We start from the raw sequence: 6,000 nt of genomic DNA on the forward strand, positions 1-6,000 counted from the left end.
TCCCACTGCTAAGAGTTTGGTCACACCCACATATTGCAAGTTCACTTTCTCTTCCAAATGTCCCTCATTTTGAAGTTCAAAAGTTGGGAGGTATGCCACTGTGCTATAGGGACAGTGGGGCCTGCACATCCACCTCCATCCAGCCTACAGGATTGCTAAGCCAGAGGAACATGTGGATGCCAGGTTTGAGAGGGAGGCCCAGAGAATAACTAGCTGCTTCCTACTTGATTAGGACAGAGTATGTGAGATTGATCACCATGAGGAGGACATCTGCAGTATCAATGTGCTGGGTTTGTACATGTCTGCTAGTCTCTCACTTGAAGCAAAGGTAAATAAATCATCATTTTGGGAAAGGCTGTGGCATATGTTACACTGCTGCATGTCCTGCTATAGGCTGCACTTATTTATTATCCATCTGATGCCGCCATTTTCCCTCGTCTCCTGTATGCTGCTAATCAAGATTTTAGGATAAGTGTACTATGTTTAATTCATTGGTGTCTTTGCAGTTTAATTCATGAACCTGACACTCTGTACAACACACTCCTGAACCTTGCACTCTGTACAACGCATTCCTGAACCTTTCTCTCTGTACAACACACTCTTGAACCTTGCACTCTGTACAACGCATTCCTGAACCTTGCACTCTGTACAACACACTCCTGAACCTTGCACTCTGTACAACGCATTCCTGAACCTTGCTCTCTGTACAACACACTCTTGAACCTTGCACTCTGTACAAAGCACTCCTGAACCTTGCACCCTGTACAACGCACTCCTGAACCTTGCACTCTGTACAATCCACTCCTGAACCTTGCACCCTGTACAATGCACTCCTGAACCTTGCACTCTGTACAAGGCATTTCTGAACCTTGCACTCTGTACAACGCACTCCTGAACCTTGCACTCTGTACAACACATTCCTGAACCTTTCACTCTGTACAACGCATTCCTGAACCTTTCACTCTGTACAAAGCACTCCTGAACCTTTCATTCTGTACAATGCACTCCTGAACCTTGCACTCTGTACAACACACTCCTGAACCTTTCACTCTGTACAATGCATTCCTGAACCTTGCACTCTGTATGAAATGTACTCTTGAATCCTTCCACACTTAGCATAACACACTCACCATTTGTAATATAGGCTTTTTATTCTTTTCTTTTTTTTTTAAATTATTGTACTGGGGTTTGCGTCCTTGAGACTCCAGCTTGTGACACAGCAATCAAAGCTTTTTTATATGTACAAGGAAGCGTGTTTTTTTTTAGGCATTTGGCCACACCCATTTTGCCACACTACGTACAGCTCAGGTCACTTCCTTTCTCAAGTGTCCCTTATTCTGAAGTTTAAATGTTGGGAGGTATGGGGCTATAGTATGCAGTTTGCACACCAGCGCTGAACAGAGAGCGCTAGAGAATTGGAAAGTTAACTCCAAATTCAGTGCTAGTGTTTCTCTCTCCATTTCTGCCTCTGTCCTGCTCCCTGCTCTGCTCTCCTGTGTCTCCCCCTATGCATGCCTGAATAAGGTTGAAAGGGGCAAAGCTGTGCGAGGGGGGGGGGGTCTGTGTAATGAAAAGGGGTCCAGAGGTGTGGGAGGGAGCTGTGTAATGCAAAAGAGGTCCAGGGGGTGAGGGAGGGGAGGCTGTGTAATATAAAGGGGTCCAGAGGTGTGGGGGGGCTATGTAATGCAAAAGGGATCCAGAGGTTTGGCGGGGCGCTCTGTAATGTAAAGGGGTCCAGAGGTGTGGGGGGGCCCTGTGTAATGTAAAGGGGTCCAGAGGTGCGGAGCTGTGTAATGTAATGGGATCTAGAGGTGTGGGGGGCTGTGTAATGTAAAGGGGTCCAGAGGTATAGGGGGGCTGTGTTATGTAAAGGGGTCCAGAGGTGCAGAGCTGTGTAATTTAAAGGGGTCCAGAGGTGTGTGGGGGGCTGTGTAATGTAAAGGGGTCCAGAGGTGTGGGGTGGGGGTGCTGTGTAATGTAAAGGGGTCCAGAGGTGCAGAGCTGTGTAAGGTAAAGGGGTCCAGACGTGTGAGGGGGGCTGTGTAATGAGGTGTGGGATGACTGTGTAATGTAAAGGGGTCCAGAGGTGCAGAGCTGTGTAATGTAAAGGGGTCCAGAGGCATGGGGGACTGTGTAATGAGGTGTGGGATGGCTGTGTTATGTAAAGGGCCCATAGGTGCGGAGCTGTGTAATGAAAAGGGATCCAGGGGCGTGGGGGGCGGTGTAATGAGATGTGGGGCAGCTGTGTAATGTAAAGGGGTCCAGAGGTGCAGAGCTGTGTAATGTAAAGCGGTCCAGAGGTATGGGTGGGGGGTTGAGTAATGAGGTGTGGGGTGGCTGTGTAATGTAAAGGGGTCCAGAGGTGTGCAGCTGAGTAATGAAAAGGGGTCCAGGGGTGCGGGGGGCTGTGTAATGAGGTGTGGGGTGGCTGTATAATGTAAAGGGGTCCAGAGGTGCAGAGCTGTGTAATGTAAATGGGTCAAGAGGTATGATGGGCTATGTAATGAGGTGTGGGGTGGCTGTGCAATGTAAAGGGATCCAGAGGTGCAAAGCTGTGTAATGAAAAGGGGTCCAGAGGTGTGGGGGGGGGGGCTGTGTAATGAGATGTGGAGTGGCTGTGTAATGTAAAGGGGTCCAGAGGTGTGGGGGCTGTGTAATGTAAAGGTGTCCAGGGGTGTGGGGGCTGTGTAATGTAAAGGGGATCAGAGGTGCGAAGCTGTGTAATGAAAAGGGGTCCAGAGGTGTGGAGGGGGGGCTGTGTAATGAGGTGTGGAGTGGCTGTGTAATGTAAAGGGGTCCAAAGGTGTGGGGACTGTGTAATGTAAAGATGTCCAGGGGTGTGGGGGCTGTGTAATGTAAAGGTGTCCAGAGGTGTCGCCCCTTCAAAATGCTATAATTGGTGTTAAACTCATCTTTATTTAAGCGATGGGCAAAGCTCCCTGGCACTGATCTTCATGCCCCCTTCTGATGTCGGAAGAGGGGCGTCATGGGATTACATTTTCCTGGGGTCTTTTTCCCACCTAGCAACGCCCCTATGTGTAGGCAAGTGGTTAAAGCAACTGTCATATGATTAAATTCTGCTTAGCAGCATCACAGCTGGTAACAATAGCAATGTCAAAGCCTTAATGAACCCCCTACACTGTATGTGAGTTTTTTCATATAATTACTACAGAGCTGCACTTAAATCCATCTCCTCTTTCTTTGCTTAATGAAATTGTCCTGTTTACCTTTGTGGGCAGATGATTTGTCTAACAAAGACAGGGGCGTGTAGAGAGTATCTTCAAATTGAATAGTTAATGAATAACAATGTTGATGCTGTTAGTAGCAGCTCTCAGATGGCTTGTTCCTGTCTCACAAACAGAGAGATGATCCATCTGTCAGATGTAAACTGCTGTTCTATGACACTTCCCCTCTGCAAACACACACTTGATGAGCACCAGGGCTTTGTCACTTGCAATGTTTATACTCAGTGGGGACAGAATAGACACAGAATTCCTCACCCCTGGAACTGTCAACATGACAGAATGAATTTTGTCACAATGGAAAGGCGGGCTCAATGACCAAAGCAATATGTGAGTCGTGTGGCTGTTCCAGTTATCGGAGAGCTGTCACGTGTATAATAAAGACTTGGTGGTGAAACACTAAATTAAAAATGTGATGGGCTTACAGGCGTGTGGCCAGAACTTCTACCCTTAGGGCCGGTTCACATTGATGTGATGGGGGACCCTGCAAATTCACTGTGGGTTCCTGAATCGCACCCGACTCACAGGCAGTTCACACTGCCATATGCAAACTGCTGGGAGTGTCAATACAAAGTTAATGAAGCCCCCAGATTAGTTCTCATATTGCAGTGCAAACTGTCAATTCGGACAGGAATCTGATCGCATAGGTGTGAGCACCCATGAGATCCAATTCTGGTGCAGACCAAAAAAAGGGTCCTGCACGACTTTGGTCTGAATGCGATGCAAATTCAACCATGCAATCTGTATGGCTGAATTTGCATCGCAAAGACATCTCATGGGATTTGCATAGCAGTGCGGTGCGAATCACATACGAATACGATGTCTTCCATCGCACTAGTGTGAACCGGCCATAAGTCCCTTTTGTAGTGTGGACCTCTCAGTAACTTTAAAAGCTTGCATAAACTTTTTCTGGACGTCGTGCAATGTTCAGCAGCTGCTTTCCTAAAAGCTGTACCGTTATCATTAACCACTTCAGCTCTGGAAGGTTTACCCCCCTTCATGACCAGGCCATTTTTTGTGATTGAATTACTTTAACTGACAATTGTGCGGTCATGCAATGCTGTACCCAAATGAAATTCAAAAGGGACAAACTCAGAAGAGTGAGATCAGGTATCTGTAAGTGATTTTACATAGGAGAGCCGCTTTCCCACAGTATGTATATATATATATATGTATAAAACAATGATTATAAAATCTTAATAATAGGTGGTACAGATATATAAATATATTAAAAGTGCATAAGTGTCCTTAATAATGTTGAACAGTGATCAAAAAATCTTCCTCTTAAAAATGCATGCAGGTGCTCTTCAGTGCAGTGACCACTAGGTGTCCTAAGCGCTCACCTCCATTCCTTCCATAATACACCTTATAATGTGTGTCTTTGAGATATGCTCCTTACTCCTCTATGCCACTTGAAAGGCTGCTGGATACCTATTTTTCTCCTTATTTGAGGATCGGTTTTGCCAGGAAATATAGGGAGGACCTTTAAATCTCCAAAATAAATGGGCCAATATAGTGAAGCATTGCCAGTATTTTATTTAAAAAAAATAGAGTAACACTCACATTGATTACGTCTTTCACAATTGCATAGCAGATACGGGTCAAAGGATGCCGATACGTCACTTCTGGTGCTCTATCCTACGCGTTACGCTGCGTGCCGACGCAGCTTCTTCCAGGGATAACCCGCCCACGGCTGTGACGCTCTATTTAAAATATTAAAAACCGGAAGTGAGGTAACTGAAATCCCCTAGTACAGATATTTCATTATTCTTTCCACAGTCTTATAAAAACGGAATTTTTGTAAAATCTTACCTGTAAAATTCCTTTCTCTGAGTCCTCCGACAGTCGCCGCCATCTTCATATTCGTCACAATGGGTATTAGACTTTGCTCCGTAGGAGTAGCTAGGCAACAGAATATGTCAATATTAAAGCTTTTAACATATCCCCACCCCAGGGGGTGGCCCCCTCAGTCTATACCCTCCTGCTTCCTGTTTCCTGCTTCAGTTTCAGTGGAATAGCAGTAGAGTACCTAAACCCCAAAAGAGGGGCGGCGACTGTCGGAGGACTCAGAGAAAGGAATTTTACAGGTAAGATTTTACAAAAATTCCGTTTTCTCTTACGTCCTCCGACAGTCGCCGCCATCTTCATATTCGTCACAATGGGGACGTCCCAAAGCAGTGCAAACATGAGGGGTGGGAAACGCAGCCGCGCCTAAAGGCAACGCAGTCTCCACATCAAGAAAGTAACCTTACCAAAGGAAGGAAACCAGCTGGGCAACACGAGAAAAAATTTGCTCAACGGGAGCAATAACCCAGGAAAAAAACAAATAACCCAGGGATACAAAGAAATCCCAAACAGCCCAAAGGACCAAAACCAGGGACCCTAAGGGACCGCCGCACTAAGAACCTTGCGGCCAAAGGAAGCATCTGCCGATGCTTGAACATCCACTCTGTGGAACAGAGTGAAGGTGTGCACGGTCGACCAAGTCGCCGCCCTACACACCTGGGCCACAGAAGCCCCATGACGACAGGCCCAAGACGTACTCAGAGATCTGGTAGAGTGCGCCCTCACAGGCATAAGGGAAACTTTTCCCCGCAAAGCATAGGCCTGTTCAACGGCCTGTCTGAACCAATTGGCGACGGCAGAAGCCGACGCCGCCACGCCCTTCCCGAGGACCCCCGGAAGGACAAACAAAGAATCCGACTTGTGAAAAGAGTCAGACGATTTTAGGTAAACCCTAATCGCCATGAACAGCATC

Source organism: Pelophylax lessonae, assembly GCF_965119305.1.
Source record: "Pelophylax lessonae genome assembly, chromosome: 3".
In the NCBI taxonomy this organism is placed as follows: Eukaryota; Metazoa; Chordata; class Amphibia; order Anura; family Ranidae; genus Pelophylax; species Pelophylax lessonae.